The sequence below is a fragment of the Acomys minous genome, assembly GCF_964271855.1.
Source record: "Acomys minous genome assembly, chromosome: 15".
Lineage (NCBI taxonomy): Eukaryota > Metazoa > Chordata > Mammalia > Rodentia > Muridae > Acomys > Acomys minous.
The window spans coordinates 26,830,096-26,847,018 of record NC_140497.1 but is presented as its reverse complement, the minus strand read 5'-3'; the positions used below and the strand labels follow the sequence as shown (position 1 = coordinate 26,847,018).

Here is a 16,923-nt window from a genome sequence, read left to right as displayed (position 1 = left end):
ACATCTTTCAAGACTCTATAATTTGGATATCTCCTAAAAAGAGATTTGGACTTTTCAAGTCCCAGTACAGTAAGGAAGACATTATTCTTCTCTTCTGTCTCTGCAGAACACACACACACACACACACACACACACACACACACACACACACACACATGCACACCACACACACATACACACACACATGTACACCACACACACACACACACACACACACACATGCATGCACTTGCGCACACGCACGCCCACACACATACACACACACTCTGATGAGTGGCCGTTTCTGCATATTTGGAATACTGAAGAGTGACAGGTGTGAGTTGCACAGCTGTGCATCTTCCCTCTATGGGTGGCAGCATGGTAATCACCTATGTGCTCATTTATGCTTTATGACTAATAATAATTCCTGAGAAAAGTTCTCTTTGGGGGGTGCTTTTAAATTCACTTTTTAAAATCTAGTTAAGATTGATATTACCTTGCAGAGTTTTTATGTTTAATTTTTTTATCTTTTCTGAGAGAAACCAAAGAAATAGTAATACATTAATATTCATATTTTATTCTCTCTACATTGAATGTCTTTTCTTGAGATCTGAAGATATATAAACAAGGCAAAAGCTGGTTTTAACTCTATGAGATAACAAAGAAAGTGGCACAGATAATAGTTTTAACCTGTGACCTTGAGAAAGGCCAAGCTTAATTAGATCAACTGAAAATGAGTGAAGGCCAAAACTAGAAGCCAGCATTTAGTCGAACGGAAAATACTTCTGGGCTTCTGCCTCTCAGAACTGCCAGCTTCACAAGCTGTCATGGGGTGACACTGGAAATGTTTCACGTATCACAGAGATAGCGAGAGGATTAAAGGCATGTTTGAAGTTCTTGGAACTATTCTAAGAAAGCCACTCCAAAAAACAGAGCAGTGTCCACAATATTGTGCAGTCCAGCATTCAAAACAGGCAGTGGGGTGTGTGTGTATGTGTGTGTGTGTGTGTGTGTGTGTGAGAGAGAGAGAGAGAGAGAGAGAGAGAGAGAGAGAGAGAGAATCATATTATAATTAACATTTATAAGTCAATGTCTTTGATAAAAATGAGTTTCAAAAGCAATATGAGAGGCTGGAGATGTGGTTCAGTGTGTTAAAAAAAAATATTGGCTGTGCAAGCATAAGGATGTGGCTGTGAATCACCATGCCTATCACACCAGCTCTATGGGAGGCAGACACAGAAGAAGATCAATAGAGCTTGCTGTATGGCTAGCTTAGCACAAAAATGACACGCTCCAGCTGGGGTGAGAGTATCTGTCCCAAAGGAATAAAGCAGGGAGTGACAAAGCAAGACCCTAAATACTCTGGTATAATGAGTGCACTCACCTGCACACACTTATAAGGATATACTAGACACAAATGCATCACACACACACACACACACACACACACACACACACACACACACATACAATAAATTTTAAAAATGCAAAAAGCTATACTAAAACCTCACAAACCAAGACAAACAGAAAACAGCATGTTAGGGAGTGAGCAAACATTAGTTCATTCAAGCATTATGTTACGCACTAAAGATTCCGCCAAGCAAATGCAGACACCATCCCTGCCCTCAACAACCCACAGGGCAGCAGAGGAGGCTGCAATTATTGAGTGAGCCAAAAAAAATCAGAGTGTCTTTGAACTGTGAATCCAGGGTGACCATGTTTAGTCTGGGAGAGGACCAGGGATATGGGCAAGATTAGAGGCAACCATAGTTGCTTACAAGGCCATTATGGCTGTCTGGCCTTCTTAACATAAAGAGCGCCATTTATACTGCTGTTTATCAGGGATGGAAATCTTTGTAATATTAGCTGAAATGCTGCATGGAGTGTTTACATATTTACACCATGGTTTGTTTAAACTGGAGTTGATGGTTATCTTTTGTCTGTGGGAGCAGAGCCAGCTGTTTGCGTAAGCGCTTTGTCTGTGGCGGGGTATGGTCCTGTCTACGATTTTACGTAACTTCATTGTTGACCAGCTTTAGGTTGCCAGCATTCAACATGTGAGTAGTGCTAAAAGTTCATTATAGAAGCCTGACATATGCCTTTGCCTGCCAAGACTCAGGTAAATTTAGGAAAGCCCCACTCCCAGATCTCCCACGGTTTGGAGCCTTCTTTTGTATTCATTTTTAATGCTAGCCTGTGTTTCTACTTTGTAATTATTAGGCTGTGACACATGGTTTCTATTTCAGGGAACTAGACAAAGAAACTAACATGTTACCCTTCCAAATCTTACAGGGTGTTTTTATTTCATGTATATGATAATATATAGAGATATGCATACATCAGACAAGAGAAGTGTGGTTGATGTTTGCAGACAATTTGAAGGAAAAAATAAAGGAAAAAAAAGGGGGGGGCAACCCAGTAGTAATGACATATAGGTGACAAGTTACTGCTTCCTTCTATTCTTTCCCGTAGCATGTAAACATAGAAGAGAAGAAAATGCTTCCTTTCCGCCCCTGTCTCCCAACCCCTGAAACTCCCTCCTCCCACTGCAAATTGCCAGTGTTTACATCAGTGTTGACATCAGCAAAAACATCATTGGTTTTAATTGATCACCTAGACCTGTTGTCTCCATAGTTAACATTTATGGGAATCTGTCTTCTTCTTCTCTACCCATGATCAATAGTACCATATCCTGTCATAGGTAGCCTCGGCACACTCTCTGACAGTAAAACTAAAGATAGCTTGAGATTACAGAATGTAGGAAAATAAGACTGCAAGGATTCTAAAAAAAAAAAAAGAAAGAAAAGAAAAGAAAAAGAAAAAGAAACAAAAACAAACCAAAAAACCTGTCTTTATCTGTCTGCATATAGACAGATGCATAGACTGATACTTACCCAATAATGTGTGTGCAATATCTACTCAGCTGAGCAGCCTCACTCCAGGAAACACCAGCCCCTCTCTTCCAATTCGCACGTTGTGTAAGGGAACCTTGTTCTTCTGGGATTTACAGACTTCTGATAGACCTAACAAAATCAGAGCCACCATGACCCTCAGCATTCTTTTTCATTTACGTAATGTTAACATTCTTTATACTCTTTAACTTTGGCTAAAAATAACACAGTGTATTGGACATAACAAATATAGATATTGTAAATAACATTTTTACAATTTACAAATAATGAATTTGGGCAGCTTTTTCTGGCATTCTTTCCCAGTTTCAAGAAAATGCTTAGAAAATTATTTTTGCATATATCATAGCCTAAGGGGTAGCAAATTTGATGCCAGTCCTCGCTGCATAGTGAGTTCAAAGCTAGCCCTAGGAAATATAACTAGATTCTTACTCTTTAAAAAAACTGTAAAGGCTGTGCACGTAGCTCAGTAGAAGTGTGCCAGCTTAATATGTAAAGATCTGAAACTCATTGTAGTAGCCCTTAAACTTGAAATTATGAACTTATACGTGTCTGTAAATTGTGATGGTTTACATATAATGATTAATATTTCTCAAACTTTATCTTCATTTTCATTGTGAAGATTGACCAAAAGCAGACATGGAAACTGATAAGCTGTTAATTCAGCCCTTTCTAAAACTAATAGGTAATAAGATGCATGTGGGTATCTTCAAGTTTACCCTCATGTCTACATTTGAATATGAATTGTTGACTCATTTATGTATGTGTGTATATATATATGGATATAACTATATATGTATATATGTGTGTATATATGTATATATATATGTGTGTATATATGTATGTATGTATATATATATATGGACAACAACTTATTCAAACTTTTTTTTCCTTTTTCTGAGACAGAGTTTCTTTGTGTAACTCTGGCTGTCCTGGACTCACTTTATAGACCAGGCTAGCCTCAAACTCACAGAGATCCTCCTAGCCCTGCCTCCCTGAGTGCTGGGATTACAGGAGTACACTACCACATCTGGCTGGGAATGTTATTTTGTATTAAACATTTTGGTGGGTTTTTTTTAAAAAATAACAAATCAATGTTACATTATCCACTTGGAAAAAGTGATCTTTTAAAAATTTGTGGGTATTTTGAAAGATGGGGAGGAACAACCTGAATTTTCTCCCCTTCACTTCTATTTAAAACTATATCAAATCCTTCTATTACGGTGTCATTTATAATGTTAACTGTAGGGCTATACATGAAGTACAATATAGTTTTTAGTTTCTTAATGTTCTTAATAAAATAATAAATCAACCATAAAGACATACTTTGAATGGCCACTGCTGAATGATAAGCCCTTCCCTTATCAGCCAGTGATCCATGTTTCACAAGAGGTGAAAATATGCATGAGAGCTGCTGTGACTAAAACACCATGCAAACAAATACCACATGTTATGCACATGGCACTAAAGAGCATCTTAACTGATAGTTTAAGTTCCCAGAAGTCATAACTTACAGTGTGCTCTCTATACTTTTTAAATTAAAAACACACAATTGAAATACTTGTAAGTACACAATGTGCTTATTTGAAATAGAAAATATTTCTATATACCTAAAGTCTGGCTTCTCACCATCCACATGGTTGGCTTGAAGATCTACACTAGGGCTGTGCCTCAGGAGGCTGTCCTGTATGCTGTTTGATGTCTAGCAGCAACCCAGTCATTCACAGAGGGTTTGTCAACAGTCCTGGCCACCCCCCAGTTATCACAGCTCCCAACACACTGCTAAAAGGTCCCCTGGAGAGCAAAAACACTCCTAGTAACAACACTTTTCTGAGGTATTTACATGTAGCACTATTTCATGCAAAGCAAGCATGAAGAATGTCTCATTTTTAAGGTTGAATTTATTCTTTTTTTAATAGTATCAAACAATTGTTTTTGCTTATTGTTTTGATTTGGTTTGGTTTTTGTTTTGTATTGTTTCGCTTTGCTTTGCTAATGCATCTTATTGAGCATCTTCAGGGGTATGTGAGGTAGCTCAGAGAGTCAAGGCTCCTGCCACCAAACCCAGGGAGCTGAGTGCAGCCGGAGAAACCCATATGGAGGATAAAGAGCACAGACTCGCACCAATTGTCCTTTGACTTCAACACTTTTCCCATGGTACATTCATGCCCACGCATGTACACACTCACTCACGTATATACACACATGCATATACACACACAAACAGATGTCATAGTACATATAAACACACACATTTGCACACACTCCTGCATATACAGACACAAACATATCATAAAACACATATGCCCATGCATTTGCACACACTCATGCACATACACACAAATAAACAGATGTCATGGTACATACCCGAACACACACGTGCATGCACAGGAACACACACAAATAAACAGATGTTTTGTTTTGTTTTTTTAGGTAATTTTAGTGAAAACATAAAATTCACTTTGCTTCAAGTTTTCGCCTGTTTGCTTTACACGGATGAGAGATGGAACCCAGGGCCTTGCACATGTAAAGCGAACACTCTACCCTGGCTCCAGCCTCAGCCCCATCAAGTTCTTTTCTAAGTCTTGCCTTACCAAAAGGAAGCCTCCTGATTCAAACTGCGGTCTACTTCAGTATTCACTTGTAAAGCCCATTGAAGTAATAAAACGAAACAAACACACAAACAACAACAACAAACAGGCGCAACACAGTCGCCTCACTGAGCCATTTCACAAGTATCCTCATGCAATCCATCCATTTTCTGAAGATTTTCCTAAAATTCAAAGATCTCTACTTTGAAGCCTTACAAACAAAGGACTGCACATTTATATTTTTAAAAATATTGAAAATTAGCACAACTCTTAGCAGGATAGGAAACTGCTATATTTTTCATTTTAAAGATTTTTGTTATGTGTCTTTATGTGTGTGTGTGCATGTACCCACAGGGTTTCAGATACTTTGGGATTAGAGTCACAGGTAGTTGTGAACCAATGTGAGGATGCTGAGAATTGAACCCAGGTCTTCTGGAAGAGTAGCTGGTACTCTTAGCCAAGAAGCCATCTCTCGGGGCGCTATTAGATTTTCCCTTACTCTTTTGGGGACATCAATAGCAATATGAGCACATAATTTTTTTCCTTTTTTTTATTAATTTATTCTTGTTACATCTCAATGGTTATCCCCTCCCTTGTACCCTCCCATTCTTCCCTCCCTCCCATTTTCCCCTTATTCCCTTCCCCTATGACTGTTCCTGAGGGGGATTACCTCCCCCTGTATATGTTCATAGGGTATCAAGTCTATTCTTGGTAACCTGCTGTCCTTCCTCTGAGTACCACCAGGTCTCCCCCTCCAGGGGACATGGTCAAAGGTGAGGCACCAGAGTATGTAAGAAAGTCATATCCCACTCTCCACTCTACTGTGGAGAATGTTCTGACCATTGGCTAGATCTGGGTAGGGGTTTAAAGTTTTACGGCCTGTATTGTCCTTGGCTGGTGCCTTAGTTTGAGCGGGACCCCTGGGCCCAAATCTGCCTATCATAATGTTCTATTTGTAGGTTTCTAGGACCCTCTGGGTCCTTCTACTTTGCCATTCTCCCATGTTTTTCTCATCTAGAGTCCCAATAGGATATCCTCCCCTCTGTCTCAGTTTCCTGGTAAGTGAAGGCTTTCGTGGGACATGCCCCTTGGGCTAATATGCAGATATAAGTGAGTATATACCATTTGAGTCTTTCTGCTTCTGGGTTAACTCACTCATTATGATCATTTCTAGCTCAATCCATTTATCCACAAATTTCAGGAATTCCTTGTTTTTAATAGCTGAATAGTATTCCATAGTGTATATGTACCACAGTTTCTTTATCCATTCTTCTACTGATGGACACTTAGGCTGTTTCCATGTTCTGGCTATTATGAACATGGTTGAGCAAATTTTTTTGTTGTGTGCTGGAGCATCTTCTGGGTATATTCCAAGGAGTGGAATAGCTGGGTCTTGAGGAAGCCCTACTCTCATTTTTCTGAGATAGCACCAGATAGATTTCCAAAGTGGCTGTACTAGTTTGCATTCCCACCAGCAATGAAGGAGTGTTCCTCTCTTCCCACATCCTCGCCAGATTTTTGATCTTAGCCATTCTGATGTGTGTAAGATGGAATCTCAGAGTTGTTTTGATTTGCATTTCCCCCATGATTAAGGAGGATGAGCATTTCTTTAAGTGTTTCTCAGCCATTTGATATTCCTCTGTTGAGAATTCTCTGTTTAGTTCCAAGCCCCATTTCTCAATTGGGTTATTTGGTTTGGTGGTGTTTAATTTCTTGAGATCTTTATATATTTTGGATATTAGACCTTTGTCAGATGTAGGGTTGGTGAAGATCTTTTCCCAGTCTGTAGGCTATCGCTTTGTTCTCTTGACAGTGTCTCCTGCCTTACAGAAGCTTCTCAGCCTCATGAGGTCCCATTTATTAATTGTTGACATTAATGCCTGGGCCGTTGGTGTTCTGTTCAGGAAGTTGTCTCCTGTGCCAATATGTTCCAGGCTCTTCCCCACTTTTTCTTCTAAGTGACTTAGTGTCTCTGGTTTTATATTGAGGTCTTTAATCCACTTGGATTTGAGTTTTGTGCAAGGTGAAAAATATGGGTCCAGTTGCATTTTTTTTACACATAGATATACAGTTAGACCAGCACCATTTGTCAAAGATGCTATCCTTTTTCCATCGAATGGATTTGGCTTTTTTGTCGAAAATCAAGTGACCATATGTGTGTGGATTCATATCTGGGTCTTTGATTCGATTCCACTGATCAACCAGCCTGTTGCTGAGAGCACATAATTTTTAATAGTGAATCCACACTCAAATACACACATTTCCAAAGTGCTCTACCAGAGTTCCAAATAGAAAATGATTCATTGTTCATATCCTGGTGTCATTATTTTTAGGTTCATTGTTCGAATATCATCTTTATCTTTGGGGAAACTCTGTAATTTTTGTTTAAAAATATGTTGGTTATCATCACAGATGTGACAGTAACCTAAGATGTTTGCCTATTCCTTCTGATCAAATAACCAGCAAAGCTCCACATAGTAGCCAAGTGTCTCTATGACCATGTGCTACCTCATTGCAAATGCGGCAAAGAACTCCCTGTATTTTATTAATCTAGAGTTTTTAAATTGAAATATCAGACCATTAATTTCATGTACCATTTTGTACACTTTGAACTTCTTTGCCTCCATAGCTCATGTATTAATTTTGCAATGTTATCTCCATAAACTAGCCTGGAACTCGCTCTGTGGTTAAATTTATAGCTTTTCCACAAAATATTATTTGAATTAAAGGAGCCATTCACTATTGAGAGTACCACTTCTTTGGTTAGTCTTTTCCTTGGCGGCTTATCATACGAGGAGAATGTCCTCACTCATTCCACTTCTGAGAAAGCGGTCAGCAAGGCTCTGAGATCCAGCAGAACAGCGGCTTTTCACTTAACAGCCTAGTTCTAACCCATGTACTACAGAATGTTCTCCAAAACCCACCCATTCTGATCAGTATCAGTTTTCACACTCTTGTTTACCTGAGAGCAATTCATTTGAGGCTTCCACTGCATTGCTTCTCAATGACTTTTCAGCCACTTTGTCAGGATACAACCCCGATTCCCTGATATTGCTTCAGGCCACTGGTGATTAAATGAAAAATCTCAGTTATGATCTCTAAGCACTTAATGTGAACATGAGATCAAATATCACATAAATAAACATCCCAGGAGAAATCTGATAAAGCATATTTTAATGCATCACTGTAGAATTCCTTGCTAAGGATGATGACTCTGTGTTGTACTTAGCTGATACCTCAAGGTCCAGTTTTTCTCTAAGGAAGATTTGCTTTGAATATAGTTATTGTATATCTGTATTTTGGGAGGTTTATTGATCATAAATCAATGAACAGAATAGACGACAGACATTTGGCCAACCATGGATAGATTGTCAGTGTGTCACCCATTCAGATTCAAGCAAAGAGGAATATTTGCAATGCCTTACACGTCATCATCTTATTACCCTTTAGCTAAGTTTCAAGGGAGACAATAGATCTGCTAGTTGCCTCAGGTTGACTATAAGTGAAATGAAGCACACCTGCCAGCCAATGGATGGCTGAAAAGCTCTGCCAGCTTGTCCAAGACTTACAGTCTTTCCTAACATACCTGGCCTATCATAAGTGCTGTGTGCAGTATGAGAAGAAACAGAAACCAGTGCTGATCCACATAAATTAAATATTTGGAAATGCTTGGTTTCATTCTTCTGTAGGCAAAACATCACATATGAATGGAAGCTAATCATATCTCTCTAGTGGACCATACTACACCATCAGTGTTACCAGATCACATGTTCCAAGACCCCTACCGTTGGAGTAAGTACTAGATACCCTCAGTAGAGCATCTGATGTCCACCAGCCTATAGCTGCAGACTGAAATTAACTTTATTTTCCTGCCTAAAAATAGAATTCGCAATGCAGTTCTTTGGCATAGGAGTTTGGGATTTTTTTCTCCCCTCTGGCCTGCCCACCCAGTCTTGCCATCTGGCCTGTAACTGTTTCGGCTGAACATAGGATTACAGATTGCTCCGCTGCGAGACTGGCTGGATTCAGGCAGTATGTTAAGAAACAAGCCAATTAATATCCTAGTTTATAGTTACAGTGCAAAAATACAAGACAGGTGCTTCTACCACTAACTGATTGAAAGGCCTTCTTTCCACTTAGTCATCTGTAAAGGCAATGAAGGAATTCAACCACAAGCATTCTCATAAAAAAAAAAAGTTAAAAAACAGTTCCCTGGCTGAGTTAATAAAGGAATGGAACAGTCCAGAGTTCCCAGTCAGAGTGTGACAGGTAATTGGTGAGATCGGCAAAATACCAAGCGACTATTTAAAAAGAGGTCATGTTTTCAGATCATTAAAGCACAGCGTTTTATTTGCCAGTGATTTATTTTATTTGTAACATACCCTGCTCATAATGAAACGAAATAGCCATGACTTGAGCTCAATAAAATACTTTATTGCTTCTAAAACCTGTGAGCATACGTGTGTCTGTGTGTGTTTGGAATGTGTAAAAGAGTTAAAATTACCCCAAGCCGGTCTATAATTATTTATTTCTAGATTAGAAAGTTGTGGAGTTTTTAGCTCTGGAATTTGAGCTTTGCCGATCAGTGCTTATCAAAGGAAAGCTAATGCTAACTTGAAAGTCTACGGGAATCAGTGTGTTTAACCTTAGCCTGGGTTTGCTGTTCTCATTGCCTTGACCTGCAAATAACTGAAAGTGAGTGGATTTGGTAGACTCATGTCAAGTCTAGTGCTGCTCCCAGCTTCCCAATGGGTAGTCAGTATGGCCGGAAAAGCTTGCCCATCAATGGGTCTGGATGAGTCCTTGGAGGACTCATTATCCCAAATGATTCTCAGAACGTCTCTCGCTTCACAGCGACATTTTCCTTAATGGGAGACTTTCCCTTTGCGCATTTTTGTTTCCACAAGAAAATTGCAATTACCACAGCTCTGCAGACCCAATGCACATCTCAGATCCAAGAAGCCCTTGTGCTCTGGCAACACGCGAGACTCTTATGGATGTCTCCCATGAGCAACAGCAGCTGTGGAAGTGAAGAGATTAGACGTAAAATTAATTTAAACTACAAAGCTGCTCTCTTATCATGTTATTTCCTAACCACTTTATTTTGTTGTACCAAAAGAAACTCATTTCACTTAAGGGACAGGATAGGAGTCCTATCACAAAGCTATTTTAAAAGGAATTTCCTCTTTGCCCATAACTCTGAACCTTTGCCTTAAAAAGCAGGAACCTGTGTTTACAACTAAGTATAGAAGGAAGGGAGGGATATTCTTAGAATAAAGTTGGCAAGAAGAGAGGATGAGACACCAGTGAGCCTTATCAAGCCATGTTTGTACAGACTCAGCGTGCTTGTCCTTTACACGGGCCTGGGCATAGGTTTCGTTTGTCTGTTTTCTTCAGTTTCTTCATGCTCACAGACTATTCCATCTGTACTATTTCTTTCCCCTTTGCTGTGACAGCATACCTAATAGAAGCACTTTAAAAGAAGAAAGCTTTATGCTGGCTCTTAGTTTTAGAGATTTCAGTCTAGCAGGGAGAAAGGGGATGGCGGTACAGCACACATCCCGGTGGCCGGGAAGCAAGGAGAGAGACAGACAGACAGACAGAAAGTCTCTGGGGGAGAAGGGGGAGATGGGAGGGAACGACAGGAGAGGAAGGGAGGGGAAAGGGTGAGGAGAAGGCTGGTGATACAGCCTAATGATATGCCATCAGTCAGTTAACTGCTTCCTCCAGCAAGGCGCCAACTCACAAAGTTTCCACACCTTCCCAAACAGCACTGGTAGCCGAGGACCAAGCCTTTGACACAGTAGCCTTTGGAGAGACACCTCACATGCAAACACAACTTGTGTGAGGGCCTGTGTAAGAAGCGCTGACTCAGTAGTGCCCAAACCCAAGAGAAGAAGCCCAGACACTTGTCACGTTTGCCCCTTTTTCATATTTCTCATTTCCTACTAAAATTTTCTATTGTCCATTTTTTTGCCCAATGGTGCATATTGTTTCAAAGAAAGAAATCATCCCAATAAATTATTGATAAAAATATTAAGCACTGTAATTATTGATATTTAGTATGAGTTTTCTCTAATATCTTACAACTTTTAAAACTATTGAGCAGTTTACCTGCTACAGAGTCAGCCTTATTTTAAGTATAAGGCAGAGCAAGTGAAGGCATGGTGCCAGGAAGTGAACGGTCAAAACGAGACCCCTATAGACTAAACTCCACTTTCACAGCCCATGGAGACCCCCATAGACTAAACCCCACTTTCACAGCCCATGGAGACCCCATAGACTAAACCCCACTTTCACAGCCCATGGAGACCCCTATAGACTAAACCTCACTTTCACAGCCCATGGAGACCCCATAGACTAAACCCCACTTTCACAGCCCATGGAGACCCCTATAGACTAAACCTCACTTTCACAGCCCATGGAGACCCCCATAGACTAAACCCCACTTTCACAGCCCATGGAGACCCTATAGACTAAACCCCACTTTCACAGTCCATGGAGACCCTATAGACTAAACTCCACTTTCACAGCCCATGGAGACCCCATAGACTAAACCCCACTTTCACAGCCCATGGAGACCCCCATAGACTAAACCCCACTTTCACAGCCCATGGAGACCCCCATAGACTAAACCCCACTTTCACAGCCCATGGAGACCCCCATAGACTAAACCCCACTTTCACAGCCCATGGAGACCCTATAGACTAAACTCCACTTTCACAGCCCATGGAGACCCCATAGACTAAACTCCACCTTCACAGCCCATGGAGACCCCCATAGACTAAACCCCACTTTCACAGCCCATGGAGACCCTATAGACTAAACTCCACTTTCACAGCCCATGGAGACCCCCATAGACTAAACCCCACTTTCACAGCCCATGGAGACCCTATAGACTAAACTCCACTTTCACAGCCCATGGAGACCCCATAGACTAAACTCCACTTTCACAGCCCATCGAGACCCCCATAGACTAAACCCCACTTTCACAAGCCGATTGTTTTCGAAGGTTAGCAAAACACTAAAATCTCTAACTCTCCTTGAAAAAGAGGGCACAGAAATGAACAAAGAGCTTCAGCGTGCATAGTAGCAACATCACTTGTGTGGGAAGTGAAGTCAGTGCTGAATGTGGAGACTAGAGACCACGTCATGAGGCCCCAGCAGGCAAGAACACAAGCCTTACAAACACCGGCCAAAGCAGTGGCTCTCTACTTTCCTAATACTGCAACCCTTTAATACAGTTCCTCATGCTGGGGTGACCCCCAATCAGAAAACTATTTGCGTTGCTACTCATTAACTGTAATTTTGCTACTGTCATGCAGCAAATGTAATATAAGTAATGTGTTTTCTGATGGCCTTAGGCAGCCTCTGTGAAAGCGTCATTCAACCCCCAAAGGGTTGAGACCTACGGGTTAAAAACACTGATCCAAAGTGCCTGGCAGAAACTATCAGAAAGGAATACACAGCAAAGGGGTGGGAGGTGGCTGATGTCAAAATGGCTTCGTGCTGGAAATTGATTTTTTTTCTTAATCATTAAACCCTAGTGGTTTTTCAATAACTAGAGTATGGACTATGGCCTGGGGTCTAATATAATTTACAAGGTTTACTTCTTTGACCTACCTTCAACTACACTTCATGGTTCTTATTGTTAAACATTACCTTCTTCAATCTGCCTCCTTAATAAACCAGTTATTACTTTATTATCAGAAAGTACAAGACGGTTATGAAGTTATTTGTTTGCATGCTTTTAGTTGGTTTTTATAGTCGTGGGCTTTATTATATAAACTAATGAAATTGTTCAATTTTCATTATGATGTGAAAAATCTTTAATATAGAAGCTTGACACATTGCAACTTATAATTTTAGATTTACATCCCAAAAGTTATTTCAAAAGAAAGTGTTTGAGCACTCTGAAAAGTCAATTCCAAGTAGCTCCCCAGGCCTTGGATACGGTCCCAAACAAATCAGAAACAGGTTGCTGGGTTTTTCCCTTTTTTTTCTCTTTCTCAATTGCCAGCTTGCTTTATTATTTGGAGAGTAAGGGGGTGGAGAGAAACCCAAAAATAAAGATGCTGGCTGTTTCATAATAACTACGCACATGAAACTCAATGCGGTCAATTATCTGACTATGCCCTCTCCCTCCTGTGCTCTGTAATTACAGTTGGAGATGAAAATGCAGACCCAGAGCCAAGCCTGGGTACCATAGTGTGTAGGAGAGAGAACATCATTTGTATTTGCATCTACTTTTACCAAGAGGGGGGATCCTGAGCCAAACCCCCTATGTTTGGAGCTAAGTTCTGCCACTCTTAGCCAAGAGACCTCAAGAAAGCCACTTAACGATTCGGCATCTTATCTGTAGCTAAGGTGACACCACTGACTTTAAACAGTAGTGTAAGTTATATCATGTAGCATATGGAAGTCTTTCAGAACATTGCCTGGTATGTTGTCAACACCCAATGTAAAAATCATCCCACAGATTTTGATTGGTCTGAAACTATCACATCTGAACCTAGCTTTTCACCATTAAGGATAAGCCTTATACGTAAAATGATGCTGACTCTGCAATAGTACCCATCCAAAGCAATGGGCAGATCCATGAATGAAGCACTCCAAGTTCATGTGGACAGCGGATGTCTTTATCTTTGTCCTCTGTCCCACAGGTTTTGTCTTATCACGTATTCTAAAGGTTAATTTTCCAGATCCTACTCCAATTGTTCCTTCAGAAGTTGTCCTTAGCTCCCAAAAGAGTCCCATCTTAATTTGACTTAATATTTTTTTACATTTATGAAATAAGCACTTTGTTCTTAGAGAAATGCATCATCACCTTGAAGCCACAATCAGGACACAAAAGATACGTGAACCTAGTATGTCTTTGTCGTCAGCTCTCCTGAGAGTCATCTTTTGGCTGTCCCTGAGATCAAATCAGATTTATTTTTCCTCTTACAATATTGAAATAATTGCAGTCCCCACATTTTTAAATCCAAATTATTCCTTTTGTGACTCCCTGCCCATGGAGCTCATATTCTGAATTTTTGGCCACAAAATATATTTATTAAGCAGTAACTCTCATTCTCTCTAGTGAAGAGAATCTAATAAACAGGCATGCCACAGTGGATGACACTGCGAGAACTGCAGCCAATCCAACATGAACATTTTAAGTAAGATTTACTGAAGGTTCCTGGAGTGTTTAAAAAAAAAATCAAACAATGACACATTGATGCCTTTACCCCAAAACCTGAGGTTGGAAACTATTCCCAAAATTAATGTAAAACTGGGAAATAAATAAAATGGGAAATTAAATATTTCATAGATTACCACTTTGCACCTATTTAAAAAGAATCATTCAACTAATTGACTTAAGATCTTTTGTTTCATATAAACACACACTTGAGGCAACATTAGAAAAGAACGAATACATGAGCTGGAGAAAACCCCAGGATGCCGTTTAATTTCTCAAAAGCACTGGAATCACATTGAAGCTGTGCCATGACCCCTGAACTCTCTTGCCAGTAGAATGTCTTCATCACCTTTCAAGCCATGGCTGTGAGTGTTCTTGCAGAAGCCAAGACGGGCAGCACTCACGTCACGACTGGCTTAGAAAATATGCTTTCATGGCTTAAAATATTCCAAATATGCGTGCTACGGAGGTAAAATAGCAAAAGGCGTATGTCGGGTTTAAGATGATGAAAGCTATAGTAATGTGAGTGGTCTCTGAAGGGAGGGGATATTCTCTTAGGTTCGAAAGGTCTTTAGCATTTCTGCCCAGTTTTTCAAGAGTTGTCTTCTGGGTTCAGAGGAAATATGAGATGTGGGAGGAACTGACGAGAGTAGCGGGTAAAAGTGTAGAACTGTAGAGAAGGTTCTGGGTCTAACCGCCTCCATTGAAGGGACTATGAACATGAGACCTTGGTTATAGTACATTTGGAGGACGCAGTTGATAAGTGTCTGGCCCTCGTATCTCCCAGAAACTGGCTAATGGCTCGGCAGTGGCGGTCAATAGAGAAGTAAATGCTGAGATGAATGGTCAAGAGTAATGTAACCAAATAGGGGGTTTACTGTCTTACTTGGCTATGCCCTGGTTTGCTTTCCTTCCCCATTGCTGTGATAACCAGTGTGGCCAAAGGCAACCTTCGGCAGGACTTGTTTATTTAAGCTTTCAGGTCTCAGTCCATCACTGAGGGAAGCAGTGGCAAAAACTCAAGGCACGACCCCAGAGGCAGCAACTGAAGCACAGACTTAGGGAGAATTGTTGTGTACTGGCATGTTTACTATGCCTTGCTCAGCCTGCTTTCTTATAAAACTCAGGATCACCCGCCCAGCACTGGCACTCCCCACAGTGGTATGGGCCTTCCTACATCAGTCATTAATCAAGAAAATGCTTTCACAGGCTTTCTTACAAGCCAATCTGCAGAGGCATTTTCATAACTGAAGTTCCCTCTTCCCAGATGAACCTATTTAGTGTCGAATTGGCAAGAACTAACTAACTGACTAGTAGGTAACTAACTAGCACAGACTTGGAGAGGGCAGTCACCTATAGAAGATAGTAATATAATAAATATCTGTGCTCCCCACACCTAAATTGAGGCATATAAATATTGTACAATTTTTGCATTATTATTTTTCACACAAAGAAATAAAATACTATGACTGAAGTGGGTGCTTCTCTTGAATAACACGTTTCATCCTAACTCCCTTTTCCAAATAACCATCTCATGAGTTGGCATTTCCTTTTCCAGCCCACATCTGCATGGTACACATGTGTGAATGAAGAATGTGATCTCTCTATTCCCTGATGTGTATATGTGTAGTATGTTTTATAAAGCTACATTTTCATATTATTCCAAAACCAGGCTTCATTCTTATATTATTTCCTTTCTATTCCTCTTTACCTATCTTAATAATCAATGAAAGTCTATAACCATCCACATTAAGGCAACTCAAACTCCTATAATTCAAACATGGTGCTCTTTGCTCATGCCCTGAGAGCTACTCAAGAAAACACAAAGAAAGTGAGAGGAAAAAGGTAGAGAGGGAGGAAGTAAGGGAGGTAAGAAGGAAGTGAAGAAGAAGGAAGAAGGAAGAGAGGGAGGGAGGGAGGGAGGAAGGAAGGAAGGAAGGAAGAAAGAAAACTTTCAGTCTAGTCTGAAACTTGTTTCCAATTGGCTTCAACCTATTGGTCATATGCTACTCTTTAAGGATACACTAGCAAAGCCAAATCTGAGATGCTTCCTTCACGAAAGAGAGCCATTCACACAAAGAAACTCAAATAATAGTAATAATAATAATAATAATATTAATATTAATATTAATATTAATAATGCTACCGATAAATGTTCGTGAGATATTTTTCTATGAATTAAGCACTTAGTCCATCCATTCAGATTCACACACTATAGATGTAGGCAGCGAAGATTTGCCCAGGAGCTGTGGACTCATCTATA

At 40.2% G+C, this 16,923-nt stretch overlaps 1 protein-coding gene and 1 long non-coding RNA gene across 5 annotated transcripts in view; one reads left to right on the top strand and one right to left on the bottom strand.

The window, feature by feature from the left end:
* The window catches only part of DLC1 (DLC1 Rho GTPase activating protein), a 370,802-nt gene that overhangs the window by 261,851 nt on the left and 92,028 nt on the right, over nucleotides 1-16,923 (top strand). The gene's annotated exons all lie outside the window — the stretch shown is intronic.
* The window catches only part of LOC311584056, a 42,463-nt gene continuing 25,709 nt past the window's right edge, over nucleotides 170-16,923 (bottom strand). Inside the window, exons 2-4 of one of the 2 annotated variants that reach the window (XR_014774771.1) lie at nucleotides 10,401-10,499; nucleotides 8,442-8,543; nucleotides 170-3,002 (exon numbers count right to left, since the gene is read on the bottom strand). This is a non-coding gene — a long non-coding RNA (uncharacterized lncRNA). Of the gene's footprint in view, nucleotides 3,003-8,441; nucleotides 10,500-16,923 lie in introns of both variants that reach the window. The other variant, XR_014774772.1, reaches the window with a different exon arrangement.